At 59.5% G+C, this 22,399-nt stretch overlaps 1 protein-coding gene across 2 annotated transcripts in view; it reads right to left on the reverse strand.

Moving 5' to 3' along the window:
• Nucleotides 1-14,099, reverse strand: part of ASH1L (ASH1 like histone lysine methyltransferase) — a 144,916-nt gene extending 130,817 nt beyond the window's left edge. For both annotated transcript variants that reach the window (XM_077256524.1, XM_077256506.1), the window contains exon 1: nucleotides 13,970-14,099. The gene's annotated coding sequence lies outside the window, so the exon portion shown is untranslated. The remainder of the gene's footprint in view (nucleotides 1-13,969) is intronic.
• Between the last annotated feature and the right edge of the window lie 8,300 nt (nucleotides 14,100-22,399).

Here is a 22,399-nt window from a genome sequence, read left to right on the forward strand (position 1 = left end):
GGGAGACGAGGGAGGGGAAGGAGACGAGGGAGGAAGGGAGGGGAAGGAGACGAGGGAGGGAGGGGAGGGAGACGAGGGAGGGAGGGGAGGGAGACGAGGGAGGGAGGGGAAGGAGGGGAAGGAGACGAGGGAGGGAGGGGAAGGAGACGAGGGAGGGAGGGAGGGGAAGGAGACGAGGGAGTGAGGGAGGGGAAGGAGACGAGGGAGTGAGGGAGGGGAAGGAGACGAGGGAGGGAGGGACGATAAGGAGACGAGGGAGGGAGGGAGGGGAAGGAGACGAGGGAGGGAGGGGAAGGAGACGAGGGAGGGAGGGGAGGGAGACGAGGGAGGGAGGGGAGGGAGACGAGGGAGGGAGGGGAGGGAGACGAGGGAGGGAGGGGAAGGAGACGAGGGAGGGAGGGGAAGGAGACAAGTGTGGGAGGGAGGGGAAGGAGACGAGGGAGGGGAGGGAGGGAGGGGAAGGAGACGAGGGAGGGAGGGAGGGGAAGGAGACGAGGGAGGGGAAGGAGACGAGGGAGGGAGGGAGGGGAAGGAGACGAGGGAGGGAGGGGAAGGAGACGAGGGAGGGAGGGAGGGGAAGGAGACGAGGGAGGGAGGGAGGGGAAGGAGACGAGGGAGGGAGGGGAAGGAGACGAGGGAGGGAGGGGAGGGAGACGAGGGAGGGAGGGGAAGGAGACGAGGGAGGGAGGGAGGGGAAGGAGACGAGGGAGGGAGGGAGGGGAAGGAGACGAGGGAGGGAGGGAGGGGAAGGAGACGAGGGAGGGAGGGGAGGGAGACGAGGGAGGGAGGGGAGGGAGACGAGGGAGGTAGGGGAAGGAGACGAGGGAGGGAGGGAGGGGAAGGAGACGAGGGAGGGAGGGAGGGAGGGAGGGGAAGGAGACGAGGGAGGGAGGGGAAGGAGACGAGGGAGGGAGGGGGGGGAAGGAGACGAGGGAGGGAGGGAGGGGAAGGAGACGAGGGAGGGGAAAGAGACGAGGGAGGGAGGGAGGGAGGGAGGGGAAGGAGACGAGGGAGGGAGGGAGGGGAAGGAGACGAGGGAGGGAAAGGAGACGAGGGAGGGAGGGAGGGAGGGAGGGGTACGAGGGAGGGGAGGGAGGGGGACGAGGGAGGGAGGGAGGGAGACGGGGGAGGGAGACGAGGGAGGGAGGGAGACGAAAGAAGGAGGGAGACGAGGGAGGGAGGGAGACGAGGGAGGGAGACGAGGGAGGGAGGGAGGGGAAGGAGACGAGGGAGGGAGGGAGGGAGGGAGGGGAAGGAGACGAGGGAGGGGAAGGAGACGAGGGAGGGAGGGGAAGGAGACGAGGGAGGGAAGGAGACGAGGGAGGGAGGGAGGGGAAGGAGACGAGGGAGGGAGGGGAAGGAGACGAGGAAGGGAGGGGAAGGAGACGAGGAAGGGAGGGAAGGAGACGAGGGAGGGAGGAGAAGGAGATGAGGGAGGGGAAGGAGACGAAGTAGGGAGGGAGGAAGGGGAAGGAGACGAGGGAGGGAGGGAGGGAGGGGGGAAGGAGATGAGGAAGGGGAAGGCGACGAGGGGAGGGAGAGGAAGGAGACGAGGGAGGGAGGGGAAGGAGACGAGGAAGGGAGGGGAAGGAGACGAGGAAGGGAGGGGAAGGAGACGAGGGAGGGAGGGGAGGGAGACGAGGGAGGGAGGGGAGGGAGACGAGGGAGGGAGGGGAAGGAGACGAGGGAGGGAGGGAGGGGAAGGAGACGAGGGAGGGAGGGAGGGGAAGGAGACGAGGGAGGAGAAGGAGACGAGGGAGGGAGGGAGGGGAAGGAGACGAGGGAGGGAGGGAGGGGAAGGAGACGAGGGAGGGAGGGAGGGGAAGGAGACGAGGGAGGGAGGGAGGGAGGGGAAGGAGACGAGGGAGGGAGGGAGGGAGGGGAAGGAGACGAGGGAGGGAGGGAGGGGAAGGAGACGAGGGAGGGGAAGGAGACGAGGGAGGGGAAGGAGACGAGGGAGGGAGGGAGGGGAAGGAGACGAGGGAGGGAGGGGAAGGAGACGAGGGAGGGGAAGGAGACGAGGGAGGGGAAGGAGACGAGGGAGGGAGGGGGAAGGAGGCGAGGGAGGGAGGCGAAGGAGATGAGGGAGGGAGGGGAAGGAGACGAGGGAGGGAGAAAGGGGAAGAAGACGAGGGAGGGAGGCGAGGGAGGAAGGCGAGGGAGGGAGATAGGGGGAGACGAGGGAGGGAGACGAGGGAGGGAGACGAGGGAGGGAGGGAGACGAGGGAGGGGAGGGAGGGGGACGAGGGAGGGGAGGGAGGGGGACGAGGGAGGGGAGGGAGGGGGACGAGGGAGGGGAGGGAGGGGGACGAGGGAGGGGGACAAGGGAGGGAGGGAGATGAGGGAGGGAGGGAGACGAGGGAGGGAGACGAGGGAGGGAGGGAGACGAGGGAGGGAGGGAGACGAGGGAGGGAGGGAGACAAGGGAGGGAGACGAGGGAGGGAGACAAGGGAGGGAGACGAGGGAGGGAGGCAGACGAGGGAGGGAGGCAGACGAGGGAGGGAGGGAGACGAGGGAGGGAGGGAGACGAGGGAGGGAGGGAGGGAGACGAGGGAGGGAGACGAGGGAGGGAGTGAGATGAGGGAGGGAGACGAGGGAGGGAGACGAGGGAGGGAGACGGGGGAGGGAGACGGGGGAGGGAGACGAGGGAGGGGAGGGAGGGAGACGAGGGAGGGGAGGGAGGGAGGGAGACGAGGGAGGGGAGGGAGGGAGGGAGACGAGGGAGGGGAGGGAGGAAGACGAGGGAGGGAGACGAGGGAGGGGAGGGAGACGAGGGAGGGGAGGGAGGGGAGGGAGGGAGACGAGGGAGGGGAGGGAGGGAGACGAGGGAGGGGAGGGAGGGAGACGAGGGAGGGGAGGGAGGGAGGGGAGGGAGGGAGGGGAGGGAGGGAGACGAGGGAGGGAGGGAGACGAGGGAGGGAGACGAGGAAGGGAGGGAGACGAGGGAGGGGAGGGAGGGGGACGAGGGAGGGGAGGGAGGGGGACGAGGGAGGGGAGGGAGGGGTACGAGGGAGGGGAGGGAGGGGTACGAGGGAGGGGAGGGAGGGGGACGAGGGAGGGAGGGAGACGAGGGAGACGAGGGAGGGAGGGAGACGAGGGAGGGAGGGAGACGGGGGAGGGAGACGAGGGAGGGAGGGAGACGAGGGAGGGAGACGAGGGAGGGAGGGAGACGAGGGAGGGAGGGAGACGAGGGAGGGAGGGAGACGAGGGAGGGAGGGAGACGAGGGAGGGAGGGAGACGAGGGAGGGAGGGAGGGAGGGAGACGAGGGAGGGAGGGAGGGAGACGAGGGAGGGAGGGAGGGAGACGAGGGAGGGAGACAGGCGAGGGAGGGAGGGAGGGAGACAAGGGAGGGAGACGAGGGAGGGAGACGAGGGAGGGAGGGAAAAGAGGGAGGGAGACGAGGGAGGGAGAGAGAGAGAGAGACGAGGGAGGGAGGGAGACGAGGGAGGGAGAGAGAGAGACGAGGGAGGGAGGTAGACGAGGGAGGGAGGTAGACGAGGGAGGGAGGTAGACGAGGGAGGGAGGGAGACGAGGGAGGGGAGGGAGACGAGGGAGGGAGACGGGGGAGGGAGAGGAGGGAGGGAGACGGGGGAGGGAGACGAGGGAGGGAGGGAGACGAGGGAGGGAGGGAGACGAGGGAGGGAGACGAGGGAGGGGAGGGAAATGAGGGAGACGAGGGAGGGAGGGAGACAAGGGAGGGAGACGAGGGAGGGAGACAAGGGAGGGAGACGAGGGAGGGAGGCAGACGAGGGAGGGAGGCAGACGAGGGAGGGAGGGAGACGAGGGAGGGAGGGAGACGAGGGAGGGAGGGAGGGAGACGAGGGAGGGAGACGAGGGAGGGAGGGAGACGAGGGAGGGAGGGAGACGAGGGAGGGAGACGAGGGAGGGGAGGGAAATGAGGGAGACGAGGGAGGGGAGGGAGACGAGGGAGGGAGACGAGGGAGGGGAGGGAGGGAGACGAGGGAGGGGAGGGAGGGAGACGAGGGAGGGGAGGGAGGAAGACGAGGGAGTGGGGGAGGGAGGAAGACGAGGGAGTGGGGGAGGGAGGGAGACGAGGGAGGGGAGGGAGGGAGACGAGGGAGGGGAGGGAGGGAGACGAGGGAGGGAGACGAGGGAGGGGAGGGAGACGAGGGGAGGGAGACGAGGGAGGGAGACGAGGGAGGGGAGGGAGGGAGACGAGGGAGGGGAGGGAGGGAGACGAGGGAGGGAGGGAGACGAGGGAGGGAGACGGGGGAGGGGAGGGAGACGAGGGGAGGGAGGGAGACGAGGGGAGGGAGGGAGGGAGACGAGGGGAGGGAGGGAGGGAGACGAGGGGAGGGAGGGAGGGAGACGAGGGGAGGGAGGGAGGGAGACGAGGGGAGGGAGGGAGGGAGACGAGGGAGGGGAGGGAGGGAGGAAGACGAGGGAGGGAGACGAGGGAGGGGAGGGAGGGAGACGAGGGAGGGGAGGGAGACAAGGGAGGGGAGGGAGACGAGGGAGGGGAGGGAGACGAGGGAGGGGAGGGAGGGAGACGAGGGAGGGGAGGGAGGGAGACGAGGGAGGGAGACGAGGGAGGGGAGGGAGGGAGACGAGGGAGGGGAGGGAGGGAGACGAGGGAGGGAGACGAGGGAGGGGAGGGAGGGAGACGAGGGAGGGAGACGAGGGAGGGGAGGGAGGGAGACGAGGGAGGGAGGGAGACGAGGGAGGGAGACGAGGGAGGGAGACGAGGGAGGGAGGGAGACGAGGGAGGGAGACAAGGGAGGGGAGGGAGGGAGACGAGGGAGGGGAGGGAGACGAGGGAGGGGAGGGAGACGAGGGAGGGGAGGGAGACGAGGGAGGGGAGGGAGGGGGACGAGGGAGGGGAGGGAGATGAGGGAGGGAGACGAGGGAGGGAGGGAGACGAGGGAGGGAGACGAGGGAGGGAGGGAGATGAGGGAGGGAGACGAGGGAGGGAGGGAGACGAGGGAGGGAGGGAGACGAGGGAGGGAGGGGAGGGAGATGAGGGAGACGAGGGAGGGGAGGGAGACGAGGGAGGGGAGGGAGACGAGGGAGGGGAGGGAGACGAGGGAGGGGAGGGAGACGAGGGAGGGGAGGGAGACGAGGGAGGGGAGGGAGGGAGACGAGGGAGGGGAGGGAGGGAGACGAGGGAGGGGAGGGAGGAAGACGAGGGAGGGGGGGAGGGAGGAAGACGAGGGAGGGGGGGAGGGAGGATGACGAGGGAGGGGGGGGAGGGAGGAAGACGAGGGAGGGGGGGGAGGGAGGAAGACGAGGGAGGGGGGGGAGGGAGGGAGGGAGGGAAAGGAGACGAGGGAGGGAGGGGAAAGAGACGAGGGAGGGAGGGGAAAGAGACGAGGGAGGGAGGGGAAAGAGACGAGGGAGGTAGGGGAAGGAGAAGAGGGAGGGAGGGGAAGGAGAGGAGGGAGGGAGGGGAAGGAGAGGAGGGAGGGAGGGGAAGGAGACGAGGGAGGGAGGGGAAGGAGAGGAGGGAGGGAGGGGAAAGAGACGAGGGAGGTAGGGGAAGGAGAGGAGGGAGGGAGGGGAAGGAGAGGAGGGAGGGAGGGGAAGGAGACGAGGGAGGGAGGGGAAGGAGACGAGGGAGGGGGGGGAAGGAGAGGAGGGAGGGAGGGGAAGGAGACGAGGGAGGGAGGGGAAGGAGACGAGGGAGGGGAAGGAGACGAGGGAGGGAGGGGAAGGAGACGAGGGAGAGAGGGAGGGGAGGGAGACGAGGGAGACGAGGGAGGGAGGGAGACGAGGGAGGGAGACGAGGGAGGGAGGGAGACGAGGGAGGGAGGGAGACGAGGGAGGGAGGGAGACGAGGGAGGGAGGGAGACGAGGGAGGGAGGGAGACGAGGGAGGGAGACTAGGGAGGGAGACGAGGGAGGGAGACGAGGGAGGGAGGGAGAGAGACGAGGGAGGGAGGGAGACGGGGGAGGGAGACGAGGGAGGGAGACGAGGGAGGGAGACGAGGGAGGGAGACGAGGGAGGGAGACGAGGGAGGGAGACGAGGGAGGGAGACGAGGGAGGGAGACGAGGGAGGGAGACGAGGGAGGGAGACGAGGGAGGGAGACGAGGGAGGGAGACGAGGGAGGGAGACGAGGGAGGGAGACGAGGGAGGGAAGGAGGGAGACGAGGGAGGGAAGGAGGGAGACGAGGGAAGGAGACGAGGGAGGGAGGGAGACGAGGGAGGGAGGCAGACGAGGGAGGGAGACGAGGGAGGGAGGCAGACGAGGGAGGGAGACGAGGGAGGGAGGGGAAGGAGACGAGGGAGGGGAAGGAGACGAGGGAGGGGAAGGAGACGAGGGAGGGAGGGGAAGGAGACGAGGGAGGGAGGGGAAGGAGACGAGGGAGGGAGGGGAAGGAGACGAGGGAGAGAGGGAGACGAGGGAGCGAGGGAGGGAGGGAGACGAGGGAGGGAGGGAGAAGAGGGAGGGATGGAAAAGAGGGAGGGAGACGAGGGAGGGAGGGAGAGAGAGACGAGGGAGGGAGGTAGATGAGGGAGGGAGGGAGTCGAGGGAGAGAGGGAGACGAGGGAGGGAGAAAGACGAGGGAGAGAGGGAGGGAGACGAGGGAGGGAGACGAGGGAGGGAGACGAGGGAGGGAGGGAGACGAGGGAGGGGAGGGAGGGAGACGAGGGAGGGGAGGGAGGGAGACGAGGGAGGGAGACGAGGGAGAGAGGGAGACGAGGGAGGGAGGGAGACGAGGGAGGGAGGGAGACGAGGGAGGGAGGGAGACGAGGGAGGGAGGGAGACGAGGGAGGGAGACGAGGGAGGGAGGGAGACGAGGGAGGGAAGGGAGGGAGACGAGGGGAGGGAGGGAGACGAGGGGAGGGAGGGAGACGAGGGAGGAAGACGAGGGAGGGGAGGGAGGGTGTCACGATATGGTATGAAATATCATATAAGTAGTTTCTCTTGCTAGCAAGCTGTGGGCTAAAAAAAAAACCTTTCCCTTTCACTCAGCCAAGAGCTGCCTTGTCAATGTACATGGGGGAAGAGAGTTTTATTGACGAAAGGTATTTACGACCGGCATTTCCTGTAGTTTTAACTGGATTATAAACTTCTAGAACCATGCGGTCCTTTGTTCCATTTTTGTAAGATATTAGGCAGACGATGTAAGATAGGAGAATGATAAATACATATCCTTGATCTCCATCGAAGCATCTACCCATCACTCTAAACACAGACGTCTAACTCCATCGGGTGAAGAAGTAGGGATTGCTCTGTAAATAATAGGACATATTTGATCTCATTAGAAAGCCCACGTTAATCCGAGATGAATGCTGGGTATGGTATGTTTATGACATGTTCTGGAGCGAAGTTACGGGCATCAGATATATTTAATGCACAGTGAGTAACCCTGACGAGAGAGTAGGGGTTGGAAAAGCCAGCCCTTTCTGTGAGGTCACAGGCTGTAGGTTATAAAGTTGCTGGCAGGCTTCCAGGGGGGAGTTGTGAGTTTTTACCTGAAGCGACCAGACTGCGAGTGCAAATGCACTGGGATAGGCTATGTTCACATTTGCGTTGTGCGCCGCAGCGTCGGCGCCGCAGCGCACAACGCAAACAAAAACGCAGCAAAACGCATGCACAACGCTGCGTTTTGCGCCGCATGCGTCCTTTTTTTCATTGATTTTGGACGCAGCAAAAATGCAACTTGCTGCGTCCTCTGCGCCCGGACGCGGCCGCCGCAGGTACGCATGCGGCGCAAAACGCAAGTGCGACGCATGTCCATGCGCCCCCATGTTAAATATAGGGGCGCATGACGCATGCGGCGACGCTGCGGCGCCCGACGCTGCGGCGCCGACCGCAAATGTGAACGTAGACATAGATGGAAAGTTCTCCTAGCCTGTTGCCTGCAATGCAATGATCTGAGAATATGTGAGAGTTACCTTTTCTTCATTTAATCCTTTTATTTTTATAATTACCTTGTACATATTTGCAATTGTCTCATTTGTAACATCTTTGTAAAAAATTTTGATAAAGCACTGTCTACATTTTGTGGGGTATATCGTTTCATGCCAGTTCTTTCTCCCTGCTCTAAAAACGTACCCTAAGTCTCTTGAAGGGAAATTACGCTACTGTTTTGGGGTTAGCTTCGGACCCGTTAATCGAGGCTGGTGGCAGTGATATCGTGTACTGTGCAGGCTTTTGGGTGTCGTTTCAGCGACTGCGGCTTGATAATTATTGTTCCGGCCTGAGTGGGAGTAGTTATATCGCCTCGCTGCAGCGTGCACATTAGCCAGTACAAAGCAGGCAGCCTTTCTGGCGACTAATTACCCAGGTGCAGTACCTAATCTGACCTGACGGTAAGGGGGGCGCCAGAGAGCTGCAAGGTTTAAGTGGAACTGTAAGCGGGATACACAAATCCCTGCAGTTCATGGTATATTGAAGAGCAGTGGGATACCTAAAATAAGCCCCTGCTGTAACCTAAGAGGTAAATAAACTTGTGTGTGTTTTTTTTTAATCACATTGTGACAGTGGAGGGATAACTAAGATAAGCCCCCTGCACATGTGATAGCCGTCTGTTGGTCTAAAGTCACCCCAATCCGTGACCTATTGGTGGCAGTGGTCAGGAATCCCTGTGGATTTCGTGACAAACTGCTGGCCGCGGCTAAGGGATCTTGACAGTCACGGTGTGAATCGTGACAGAGGGAGACGAGGGAGGGAGACGAGGGAGGGGAGGGAGACGAGGGAGGGGAGGGAGACGAGGGAGGGAGAGACGAGGGAGGGGAGGGAGGGAGACGAGGGAGGGGAGGGAGGGAGACGAGGGAGGGGAGGGAGGGAGACGAGGGAGGGGAGGGAGGGAGACGAGGGAGGGGAGGGAGACGAGGGAGGGAGGGGGACGAGGGAGGGAGACGAGGGAGGGAGACGAGGGAGGGGAAGGAGGGAGACGAGGGAGGGAGACGAGGGAGGGAGACGAGGGAGGGAGACGAGGGAGACGAGGGAGACGAGGGATAAGGGAGGGAGAGTAGGGAGGGGAGGGAGGGAGGGAGACGAGGAAGGGGAGAGAGGGAGACAAGGGAGGGGAGACGAGGGGAGACGAGGGAGGGGAGGGAGGGAGACGAGGGAGGGAGACGAGGGAGGGGAGGGAGGAGGGGAGACGAGGGAGGGGAGGGAGGAGGGGAGACGAGGGAGGAGGGGAGACGAGGGAGGAGGGGAGACGAGGGAGGAGGGGAGACGAGGGAGGAGGGGAGACGAGGGAGGAGGGGAGACGAGGGAGGAGGGGAGACGAGGGAGGGAGACGAGGGAGGGAGGGAGACGAGGGAGGGGAGAGAGGGAGGGGAGAGAGGAAGACAAGGGAGGGGAGACGAGGGAGGGGAGGGAGACGAGGGAGGGGAGGGAGGAGGGGAGACGAGGGAGGGGAGGGAGGAGGGGAGACGAGGGAGGGGAGGGAGGAGGGGAGACGAGGGAGGGGAGGGAGGAGGGGAGACGAGGGAGGGGAGGGAGGAGGGGAGACGAGGGAGGGGAGGGAGGAGGGGAGACGAGGGAGGGGAGGGAGGAGGGGAGACGAGGGAGGGGAGGGAGGAGGGGAGACGAGGGAGGGGAGGGAGGAGGGGAGACGAGGGAGGGGAGGGAGGAGGGGAGACGAGGGAGGGGAGGGAGGAGGGGAGACGAGGGAGGGGAGGGAGGAGGGGAGACGAGGGAGGGGAGGGAGGAGGGGAGACGAGGGAGGAGGGGAGACGAGGGAGGAGGGGAGACGAGGGAGGAGGGGAGACGAGGGAGGAGGGGAGACGAGGGAGGAGGGGAGACGAGGGAGGAGGGGAGACGAGGGAGGAGGGGAGACGAGGGAGGGGAGGGAGGAGGGGAGACGAGGGAGGGGAGGGAGGAGGGGAGACGAGGGAGGGGAGGGAGGGAGACGAGGGAGGGGAGGGAGGGAGGAAAGGGAGGGAGACGAGGGAGGGGAGGGAGGGAGGAAGACGAGGGAGGGGAGGAAGGGAGGGAGACGAGGGAGGGGAGGGAGGGAGGGAGACGAGGGAGGGGAGGGAGGGAGGGAGACGAGGGAGGGGAGGGAGGGAGACGAGGGAGGGGAGGGAGGGAGGGAGACGAGGGAGGGGAGGGAGGGAGGGAGACGAGGGAGGGGAGGGAGACGAGGGAGGGGAGGGAGGGAGGGAGACGAGAGAGGGGAGGGAGGGAGACGAGGGAGGGGAGGGAGGGAGACGAGGGAGGGGAGGGAGGGAGACGAGGGAGGGGAGGGAGGGAGGGAGACGAGGGAGGGGAGGGAGGGAGGGAGGCGAGGGAGGGGAGGGAGGGAGGGAGACGAGGGAGGGGAGGGAGGGAGACGAGGGAGGGGAGGGAGGGAGGGAGACGAGGGAGGGGAGGGAGGGAGGGAGGGAGACGAGGGAGGGGAGGGAGGGAGGGAGACGAGAGAGGGGAGGGAGGGAGACGAGGGAGGGGAGGGAGGGAGACGAGGGAGGGAGACGAGGGAGGGGAGGGAGGGAGGGAGACGAGGGAGGGGAGGGAGGGAGGGAGACGAGGGAGGGAGGGAGACGAGGGAGGGAGGGAGAAGAGGGAGGGGAGGGAGGGAAATGAGGGAGGGAGACGAGGGAGGGGAGGGAGGGAGGGAGACGAGGGAGGGGAGGGAGGGAGGGAGACGAGGGAGGGGAGGGAGGGAGACGAGGGAGGGGAGGGAGGGAGGGAGACGAGGGAGGGAGGGAGGGAGACGAGGGAGGGGAGGGAGACGAGGGAGGGGAGGGAGGGAGGGAGACGAGAGAGGGGAGGGAGACGAGGGAGGGGAGGGAGGGAGACGAGGGAGGGGAGGGAGGGAGGGAGACGAGGGAGGGGAGGGAGGGAGGGAGACGAGGGAGGGGAGGGAGGGAGGGAGGCGAGGGAGGGGAGGGAGGGAGGGAGACGAGGGAGGGGAGGGAGGGAGACGAGGGAGGGGAGGGAGACGAGGGAGGGGAGGGAGGGAGGGAGACGAGGGAGGGGAGACGAGGGAGGGGAGGGAGACGAGGGAGGGGAGGGAGACGAGGGAGGGGAGGGAGACGAGGGAGGGGAGGGAGGGGAGGGAGGGAGGGAGACGAGGGAGGGGAGGGAGGGAGGGAGACGAGGGAGGGGAGGGAGGGAGACGAGGGAGGGGAGGGAGGGGAGGGAGGGAGACGAGGGAGGGAGGGAGGGAGACGAGGGAGGGGAGGGAGGGAGGGAGACGAGGGAGGGGAGGGAGGGAGGGAGACGAGGGAGGGGAGGGAGGGAGGGAGACGAGGGAGGGGAGGGAGGGAGGGAGACGAGGGAGGGGAGGGAGGGAGGGAGACGAGGGAGGGGAGGGAGACGAGGGAGGGGAGGGGAGGGAGACGAGGGAGGGGAGGGAGACGAGGGAGGGGAGGGAGACGAGGGAGGGGAGGGAGACGAGGGAGGGAGGGAGACGAAGGAGGGGAGGGAGACGAGGGAGGGGAGGGAGACGAGGGAGGGAGGGGAGGGAGACGAGGGAGGGAGGGGAGGGGGACGAGGGAGGGGAGGGAGACGAGGGAGGGGAGGGAGGGAGGAAGGGAGACGAGGGAGGGGAGGGGAGGGAGACGAGGGAGGGGAGGGAGGGAGACGAGGGAGACGAGGGAGGGGAGGGAGGGAGACGAGGGAGGGGAGGAGACGAGGGAGGAGAGGGAGGGAGGGAGACGAGGGAGGGGAGGGAGGGAGACGAGGGAGGGGAGGGAGGGGAGGGAGGGAGTGAGGCGAGGGAGGGGAGGGAGGGAGACGAGGGAGGGGAGGGAGACGAGGGAGGGGAGGGAGGGGAGGGAGGGGAGGGAGGGGAGGGAGGGAGACGAGAGAGGGGAGGGAGGGAGACGAGAGAGGGGAGGGAGGGAGGGAGACGAGAGAGGGGAGGGAGGGAGGGAGACGAGAGAGGGGAGGGAGGGAGGGAGACGAGAGAGGGGAGGGAGGGAGGGAGACGAGAGAGGGGAGGGAGGGAGGGAGACGAGAGAGGGGAGGGAGGGAGGGAGACGAGAGAGGGGAGGGAGGGAGGGAGACGAGAGAGGGGAGGGAGGGAGGGAGACGAGAGAGGGGAGGGAGGGAGGGAGACGAGAGAGGGGAGGGAGGGAGGGAGACGAGAGAGGGGAGGGAGGGAGGGAGACGAGAGAGGGGAGGGAGGGAGGGAGACGAGAGAGGGGAGGGAGGGAGGGAGACGAGAGAGGGGAGGGAGGGAGACGAGAGAGGGGAGGGAGGGAGGGAGACGAGAGAGGGGAGGGAGGGAGACGAGAGAGGGGAGGGAGGGAGACGAGAGAGGGGAGGGAGGGAGGGAGACGAGAGAGGGGAGGGAGGGAGGGAGACGAGAGAGGGGAGGGAGGGAGGGAGACGAGAGAGGGGAGGGAGGGAGGGAGACGAGAGAGGGGAGGGAGGGAGGGAGACGAGAGAGGGGAGGGAGGGAGACGAGAGAGGGGAGGGAGGGAGGGAGACGAGAGAGGGGAGGGAGGGAGGGAGACGAGAGAGGGGAGGGAGGGAGGGAGACGAGAGAGGGGAGGGAGGGAGGCGAGGGAGGGGAGGGAGACGAGGGAGGGGAGGGAGGGAGACGAGAGAGGGGAGGGAGGGAGACGAGAGAGGGGAGGGAGGGAGACGAGAGAGGGGAGGGAGGGAGGGAGACGAGAGAGGGAGGGAGACGAGAGAGGGAGGGAGGGAGACGAGAGAGGGGAGGGAGGGAGGGAGACGAGAGAGGGGAGGGAGGGAGGGAGACGAGAGAGGGGAGGGAGGGAGGGAGACGAGAGAGGGGAGGGAGGGAGGGAGACGAGAGAGGGGAGGGAGGGAGGGAGACGAGAGAGGGGAGGGAGGGAGACGAGAGAGGGGAGGGAGGGAGACGAGAGAGGGGAGGGAGGGAGGGAGGCGAGGGAGGGGAGGGAGGGAGACGAGGGAGGGGAGGGAGGGAGAGAAACGAGGGAGGGGAGGGAGGGAGAGGAGGGAGGGAGAGGAGGGGGGGAGGGGAGGGAGGGAGAGGAGGGAGGGGAGGGAAGGGAGGGGAGGGAAGGGAGGGGAGGGAAGGGAGGGAGGGGAGGGAAGGGAGGGAGACGAGGGAGGGGAGGAAGGAGGGAGACGAGGGGAGGGGAGGGAAGGGAGGGAGGGAGACGAGGGAGGGAGGGAGACGAGGGAGGGAGGGAGACGAGGGAGGAGGGGGGACGGAGGGGAGGGGGGACGGAGGGGAGGGGAGGGGGGGAGGGAGACGGGGGAGGGGGGAGGGAGACGAGGGAGGGGAGGGAGACGAGGGAGGGGAGGGAGACGAGGGAGGGGAGGGAGACGAGGGAGGGGAGGGAGACGAATGAGGGGAGGGAGGGAGACGAGGGAGGGGAGGGAGGGAGACGAGGGGAGGGAGACGAGGGAGGGGAGGGAGGGAGACGAGGGGAGGGAGACGAGGGGAGGGAGACGAGGGGAGGGAGACGAGTGGAGGGAGGGAGACGAGGGAGGGAGACGAGGGGGGAGGGAGGGAGACGAGGGGAGGGGGGGAGGGGAGGGAGGGAGACGAGGGGAGGGGAGGGAGGGAGACGAGGGGAGGGGGGAGGGAGGGAGACGAGGGGAGGGGGGAGGGAGGGAGACGGGGGGAGGGAGGGAGACGAGGGGAGGGAGGGAGACGAGGGGAGGGAGGGAGACGAGGGGAGGGAGGGAGGGAGGGAGGGAGACGAGGGGAGGGGGGGAGGGAGGGAGACGAGGGGAGGGAGGGAGGGAGACGAGGGGAGGGGGGAGGGAGGGAGACGAGGGGAGGGAGGGAGGGAGACGAGGGGAGGGAGGGAGGGAGACGAGGGAGGGAGACGGGGGAGGGGAGGGAGGGAGACGGGGGAGGGGAGGGAGGGAGGGAGACGAGGGGGGGAGGGAGGGAGACGAGGGGAGGGAGGGATGGAGACGAGGGAGGGAGGGAGACGAGGGAGGGATGGAGACGAGGGAGGGAAGGACAAGGAGGGAGGTTGGGACGGCAGAAAATGATGTTAGGGTAATTAGCATGCAAGGCGGGGCATCTGTTGACCACACCCCGCTACGTGGCACCTCCTCCAAGGTCCGGCTCTGTGTTGTCGGCCGCTGCACTCACCGTATGTGGCGCCTGCTCCGGTGTCCCGTTTTTCTTTCCAGTTACCAGTCCTGATCTTCAACGTGACAGCAGCGCGCCCCGTTCTCGTTCCCGCGCATGACATCACCGCTCTACGGTGCCGGAAGTGACGCCGAAGCTCAGGCGGCCATATTGGTTGTGGGACTTTTTGTGTCCGTCTGAGTCCCACCCTCTTACGTCTCTGATCTGATCGGCTGCGAGTTGCGACGAGATCGGAGGTGATCTTTTGTGATCCTCATTTTAGTCACTCCGCTCTAGAGACTGCTGCTCACTGCTTAGGTGACTGGCTCGGAGGTGATCTGTTGAGGCTCTCACCATGGCCGCCACTCCGATGTAGACGCTTCAGTGCTGAGGCCAGTAGATCGGAGCGAGGCCCTCAGACCATCCCCTCCGGTGTACACGACTGGGCACGGAGGTGTCTAGAGCCGATTCCTTGCCCCTCCGTCACTCTCCGTTCTGGCCCCTCTTCTTGCTTGTTAATGCTCATTTATGGAATTGCTCAGGTTATAATGGCGCAGACCTCACAGTTCAGACAGGAAGGTTTTTTTACTCGGTTCTATAGTTTATGGATCTGGGCAAATTTTTTTCCTGGTTTATAAATCAGAAGTTATTATTGTGGCTTGTAATATAAATGATTCCTCTCAGAGTCACCAGAATGTGCCGTCTGTCACTGTCCTGTCGCAACATTGTGAGAAGGGGGGAGAGACGTAAAAGAGCGCAACACACAAAACAGAGCACAACCGACATAATAAAAGAGCGCAACCGACAGCCATCATAACAGCGCAACATCACAACCGACAGTCATAAAAGAGTGCAACACACATAACAGAGGGCAACCGACAGTCATAAAAGAGCGCAACCGACAGCCATCATAACAGCGCAACATCACAACCGACAGTCATAAAAGAGCACAACTGACAGCCATCATAACAACGCAACCGACATCATAACAGCGCAACCGATAGTCATCGTAACATCAGAACCGACAGTCATAAAAGAGCGCAACACACATAACAGAGCACAACCGACAGTCATCATAACAGCGCAACCGACAGGCATCATAACAGCGCAACTAACAGTCATCATAACAACGCAACCGATAGTCATCGTAACATCACAACCGACAGTCATAAAAGAGCGCAACACACATAACAGCGCAACCGACAGCCATCATAACAGCGCAACCGACAGTCATCATAACAGCGCAACCGATAGTCATCGTAACATCACAACCGACAGTCCTAAAAGAGTGCAACACACATAACAGAGCACAACCGACAGCCATCATAACAGCGCAACACACATCATAACAGAGCTCCACTAACAGTCACCATAACAGAGCACAACCGACAGTCATCATAACAGAGCGCAACCGACAGCCATCATACAGAACGCAACCGACAGTCATCATAACAGAGCACAACCTACAGCCATCATAAAAGAGCGCAACCGACAGTCATCATAACAGAGCAAAACCGACAGCCATCACAACAGAGCCCAACCAACAGTCATAAAAGAGCGCAACTGACAGTCATCATAACAGATCACAACCGACAGTCATCATAAAAGAGAGCAACTGACAGTCATCATAACAGCACAACCGACAGCCGGAAAGACTGCAACCGACAGTCATCATAACAGAGCGCAACCGAAAGTCATCATAACAGATCACAACCGATAGTCATAACAGAGCGCAACCGACAGTCATCAACAGATCACAACCGACAACCATCATTACAGAGCACAACCGACAGTCATCATAACAGAGCACAACCGACAGCCATCGTAACAGAGCACAACCAATAGTCATCATAACAGTGCGCAACCGACAGTCATCATAACAGAGCACAACCGACAGTCATCATAACAGAGCACAACCGACAGCCATCATAACAGAGCACAACCGACAGTCATCATAAGAGAGCGCAAGAGGCATCATAACAGAGCACAACCGACAGTCATAAAAGAGTGCAACCAACAGTCATCATAAAAGAGAGCAACTGACAGTTATAATAACAGCACAACCAACAGTCAGAAAAGAGCCCAACCGAAAGTCATGAAAGAGCGCAACCAACAATCATCAAAACAGATAACAACCGATAGTCATAACAGAGTGCAAACGACAGTCATCATAACAGATCACAACCGACAGCCATCATAACAGCGCAACCGACAGTCATCATAACAGAGAGCAACCGACAGTCATCATAACAGAGCACAACCGACAGTCATCGTAACAGAGCGCAACAGACATCATAACAGAGCACAACCTACAGCCATCATAACAGAGCGCAACCGACAGTCATAACAGAGCTCAACCGACAGTCATAATAGAGTACAACCGACAGTCATTGTAACAGATCACAACTGACAGCCATCATAACAGAGCGCAACCGACAGTCATCATAACAGAGCACAACCGACAGTCATAAAAGAGTGCAACCGACAGTCATCATAAAAGAGAGCAACTGACAGTCATAATAACAGCACAACCAACAGTCAGAAAAGAGCGCAACCGACAGTCATGAAAGAGCATAACCAACAATCATCATAACAGATAACAACCGATAGTCATAACAGAGTGCAACCGACAGTCATCATAACAGATCACAACCGACAGCCATCATAACAGCGCAACCAACAGTCATCATAACAGACAGCAACCGACAGTCATCATATCAGAGCACAACCGACAGTCATCGTAACAGAGCGCAACAGACATCATAACAGAGCACAACCTACAGCCATCATAACAGAGCGCAACCGACAGTCATAATAGAGTACAACCGACAGTCATTGTAACAGAGCGCAACAGGCATCTTAACAGCGCAACCGACAGTCATCATAACAGATCATAACTGACAGCCATCATAACAGCGCAACTGACAGTCATCATAACAGAGTGCAACCGACAGTCATCATAACAGAGCGCAACCGACAGTCATCATAACAGAGCACAACCTACAGCCATCATAACAGAGCGCAACCGACAGTCATCATAACAGAGCACAACCGACAGCCATCATAACAGAGCGCAACACACATCATAACAAAGCCCAACCAACAGTCATAAAAGAGCGCAACTGACAGTCATCATAACAGATCTCAACCGACAGCCATCATAACAGAGCACATCTGACAGTCATCATAAAAGAGTGGAACTGACAGTCATCATAAAAGAGAGCAACTGACAGTCATCATAACAGCACAACCGACAGAAAAGAGCGCAACTGACAGTCATCATGACAGATCACAACCGACAACCATCATAACAGCGCAACCGACAGTCATCATAACAGAGCGCAACTGACAGTCATCATAGCAGATCACAACCGACAGCCATCGTAACAGAGCGCAACACACATCATAACAGAGCACAACCGACAGCCATCATAACAGAGCACAACCGACAGTCATCATAAGAGAGCGCAACCGACAGCCATCATAACAGAGCGCAACAAACATCATAACAGCATTGCCGACAGTCATAAAAGAGTGCAACTGACAGTCATCATAACAGAGCGCAACCGACAGTCATCATAACAGAGCACAACCGACAGTCATCGTAACAGTGCGCAACAGGCATAACAGAGCACAACCTACAGCCATCATAAAAGAGCAAAACCGACAGCCATCATAACAGAGCGCAACACACATCATAACAGAGCCCAACCAACAGTCATAAAAGAGCGCAACTAACAGTCATCATAACATCACAACCGACAGCCATAACAGCACATCTGACAGTCATCATAAAAGAGTGCAACTGACAGTTATCATAAAAGAGAGCAACTGACAGTCATCATAACAGCACAACTGTTGTGTATCCGCTTTTTGGGCTCCCCTGGTGGTTGCTGGTGGTACTGGTGACTTGTTTGCACTTTGCTTCTTCTGTTCACCTGCTTCCATCAGTGTTTGGGAGTTTCCTATTTAGCCTTGCTCTCCAGTCATTTCCTTGCCGGTCATCATTGTAACCAGAGCCTTCGGTTGCATGTTCCTGCTACTAGTCTGCTGATCAGCTAAGTGGACTTTGTCCTTTTGTTTTGTACCTTTTGTCCAGTTTGCAGTTTTTGTAATTCTCTGTAGCTGGAAGCTCTTGCGGGCTGAAATTGCCACTCCTGTGTCTTGAGTTGACACAGGAGTCTTAAAGTAATTTCAGGATGGTTTTTGAAAGGGTTTTCAGTTGACCGTGAAGTCCTCTTTTGTATCCTTCTGCTATCTAGTAAGTGGACCTCTCTTTGCTAAATCTACTTTCATACTGTGTATGTCTTTTCCTCTTAATTCACTGTTATTACATGTGGGGGGCTGCTATCATCTTTTGGGGTATTTCCCTAGAGGTAAGCCAGGTCTGTTTCTTCCTCTACCAGGCATAGTTAGTCCTCCGGCTGGCGCGTGGCATATAGGAAGCCGTAGGTATGCTCCCTGGCTACTGTTAGTTGTGTGGTAGATTTAGCTCACGGTCAACTCGAGTTTCCATCACCCGAGAGCTCGTTCGTTACTTATATGTTTCTTATGTTCCCTTGCCATTGGGAACCATGACAGTATGACCGGCCATGTGTTAAACTTATTGGCAGAAGAAAGGAGAGAAAAAAGAAGTCTGTAAATTTTTTTTTTATTTTTTTTGTCCCTTTTTCCTCTATGCTTGTTCCATAGTTGGATCTGTTGTATTTCAGCTTTAATTACAGCCTTTGCCCTTCTCTCCTTATAATCCTTGAATGGCTCTGAGCTCACCTGTTTAAAGATGGATCCTCAGAGTTTGGCTGCAGGTTTAAATAATCTTGCTACGAAGGTTCAAAATTTACAAGATTTTGTTATACATGCTCCTATTTCTGAACCTAAAATCCCTACACCAGAGGTGTTTTCCGGAGATAGATCTCGGTTTTTGAATTTCAAATATAATTGTAAATTATTCCTTTCTCTCAGACCTCACTCCTCAGGAGATCCTGTCCAGCAGGTTAAGATTGTAATCTCTCTGCTGCGAGGTGACCCTCAAAATTGGGCATTTTCATTGGCACCAGGGGATCCTGCGTTGCTCAATGTGGATGCGTTTTTCCTGGCGTTAGGGTTGCTTTATGAGGAACCTAATTTGGAGATTCAAGCTGAAAAAGCTTTGATAGCCCTATCTCAAGGGCAAGATGAAGCGGAGATATACTGCCAAAAATTTCGTAGGTGGTCTGTGCTTACTCAGTGGAATGAGTGCGCCTTAGCGGCAAATTTCAGAGAGGGCCTTTCTGATGCCGTTAAAGATGTTATGGTCGGGTTCCCTGCGCCTACAGGTCTGAATGAGTCCATGACAATGGCAATTCAGATTGATCGGCGTTTGCGGGAGCGCAAACCCGTGCACCATTTGGCGGTATCTTCTGAAGAGACGCCAGAGAAAATGCAATGTGACAGAGTTATGTCCAGAAGCGAGCGGCAGAATTATAGGCGTAAAAATGGGTTATGCTTCTATTGTGATTCTGCTCATGTTATATCGGCATGCTCTAAGCGTACTAGGAAGGTTGACAAGTCCATTTCAATTGGCACTTTACAGTCCAAATTTATTTTGTCTGTAACCTTGATTTGTTCATTATCAGTTATTACCGTGGATGCCTATGTGGACTCTGGCGCCGCTCTGAGTCTTATGGACTGGTCCTTTGCCAGGCGCTGTGGGTTTGATTTAGAGCCTCTGGAAGTCCCTATACCTCTGAAGGGTATTGATTCTACACCTTTGGCTTGTAATAAACCACAGTTCTGGACGCAAGTGACTATGCGTATGACTCCAGACCATCAGGAGGTGATTCGCTTCCTTGTGTTGTACAATTTACATGATGTTTTGGTGCTTGGATTACCATGGTTACAGTCTCATAACCCAGTCCTTGACTGGAAGGCTATGTCTGTGTTAAGCTGGGGATGTCGGGGGGCTCATGGGGACACTCCTATGGTGTCCATTTCGTCATCTATTCCATCTGAGATTCCGGCATTTTTGTCTGATTATCGTGATATTTTTTCCCCTTCTATTGAGATGGACCCTGTCAAGGTTCGGGCTATTTACGACTGGACGCAGCCTACTTCTCTGAAGAGTCTCCAGAAATTCTTGGGCTTTGCTAATTTTTATCGTCGATTTATAGCTGGTTTTTCTGGCGTTGCTAAACCTCTGACGGATTTGACTAAAAAGGGTGCTGATGTTGCCAATTGGTCCCCTGCTGCCGTGGAGGCCTTTCGGGAGCTTAAGCGCCGCTTTTTGTCTGCCCCTGTGTTGCGCCAGCCTGATGTTTCTCTTCCCTTTCAGGTTGAGGTCGATGCTTCCGAGATCAGAGCGGGGGCGGTTTTGTCGCAGAAAAGTTCCGACTGCTCAGTGATGAGACCTTGTGCGTTCTTTTCGCCAAAATTTTCGGCCGCCGAGCGAAACTATGATGTTGGTAATCGGGAGCTTTTGGCCATGAAGTGGGCATTTGAGGAGTGGCGTCATTGGCTTGAGGGTGCCAGACATCAGGTGGTAGTTTTGACTGATCACAAGAATTTAATTTATTTGGAGTCTGCCAGGCGCCTGAATCCTAGACAGGCACGTTGGTCGTTGTTCTTTTCCCGGTTTAATTTTGTGGTCTCGTACTTACCGGGTTCTAGGAATGTGAAAGCAGATGCTCTTTCTAGGAGTTTTGAGCCTGACTCTCCTGGGAATTCTGAACCTGCTGGTGTCCTTAAGGATGGAGTGGTTTTGTCTGCTGTCTCTCCAGATTTGCGACGTGCTTTGCAAGAATTTCAGGCGGATAGACCTGATCGTTGTCCGTCTGGTAGACTGTTTGTTCCTGACGAGTGGACCACTAGAGTTATCTCGGAAGTTCATTCTTCTACTCTGGCAGGTCATCCGGGAATTTTTGGCACCAGAGATTTGGTGGCTAGATCCTTCTGGTGGCCTTCCCTGTCTCGAGATGTGCGTGTTTTTGTGCAGTCTTGCGATGTGTGTGCTCGGGCCAAGCCTTGTTGTTCTATGGCTAGTGGGTTGTTGTTGCCCTTGCCTATTCCGAAGAGGCCTTGGACGCACATCTCTATGGACTTTATCTCGGATCTCCCTGTTTCTCAGAAGATGTCTGTCATCTGGGCGGTGTGTGACCGTTTTTCTAAAATGGTTCATTTGGTGCCATTGCCTAAGTTGCCTTCCTCGTCTGAGTTGGTCCCTCTGTTTTTTCAAAATGTGGTTCGCTTGCATGGTATTCCGGAAAACATCGTTTCTGACAGGGGTACCCAATTCGTGTCTAGATTTTGGCGGGCAGTCTGTGCCAGGTTGGGCATTGATTTGTCCTTTTCGTCTGCATTCCATCCTCAGACCAATGGCCAGACGGAGCGAACTAATCAAACTTTGGAGACTTATTTGAGGTGTTTTGTGTCTGCGGATCAGGATGATTGGGTTGCCTTTCTGCCGTTGGCGGAGTTTGCTCTTAATAATCGGGCTAGTTCTGCCACTTTGGTTTCTCCTTTCTTTTGCAATTCAGGGTTTCATCCGCGTTTTTCATCTGGTCAGGTTGAATCTTCGGATTGTCCTGGAGTGGATGCGGTGGTGGATCGGTTGCATCGGATTTGGGGACAAGTGGTGGATAATTTGGAATTGTCCCAGGAGAGGACTCAGCAGTTTGCTAACCGTCGTCGTCGTGTTGGTCCCCACCTTCGCGTTGGGGACTTGGTGTGGTTGTCTTCCCGTTTTGTCCCTATGAGGGTTTCTTCTCCCAAATTTAAGCCTCGGTTCATTGGTCCTTATAGGATTTTGGAGATTCTTAACCCTGTTTCCTTTCGTTTGGACCTCCCGGCATCTTTCGCTATCCATAATGTGTTCCATCGGTCGTTGTTGCGGAGATATGAGGTACCGGTGGTTCCTTCTACTGAACCTCCTGCTCCTGTGCTGGTGGAGGGTGAATTGGAGTACGTCGTAGAGAAGATCTTGGACTCCCGTATTTCCAGACGGAGACTTCAATATCTGGTTAAATGGAAAGGCTATGGTCAGGAAGATAATTCTTGGGTAACTGCCTCTGATGTTCATGCCTCGGATTTGGTTCGTGCCTTTCATAGGGCTCATCCAGATCGCCCTGGCGGTTCTTGTGAGGGTTCGGTGCCCCCTCCTTAAGGGGAGGGTACTGTTGTGTATCCGCTTTTTGGGCTCCCCTGGTGGTTGCTGGTGGTACTGGTGACTTGTTTGCACTTTGCTTCTTCTGTTCACCTGCTTCCATCAGTGTTTGGGAGTTTCCTATTTAGCCTTGCTCTCCAGTCATTTCCTTGCCGGTCATCATTGTAACCAGAGCCTTTGGTTGCATGTTCCTGCTACTAGTCTGCTGATCAGCTAAGTGGACTTTGTCCTTTTGTTTTGTACCTTTTGTCCAGTTTGCAGTTTTTGTAATTCTCTGTAGCTGGAAGCTCTTGCGGGCTGAAATTGCCACTCCT

This window comes from Ranitomeya variabilis, chromosome 1, assembly GCF_051348905.1.
Source record: "Ranitomeya variabilis isolate aRanVar5 chromosome 1, aRanVar5.hap1, whole genome shotgun sequence".
Classification (NCBI taxonomy): Eukaryota; Metazoa; Chordata; class Amphibia; order Anura; family Dendrobatidae; genus Ranitomeya; species Ranitomeya variabilis.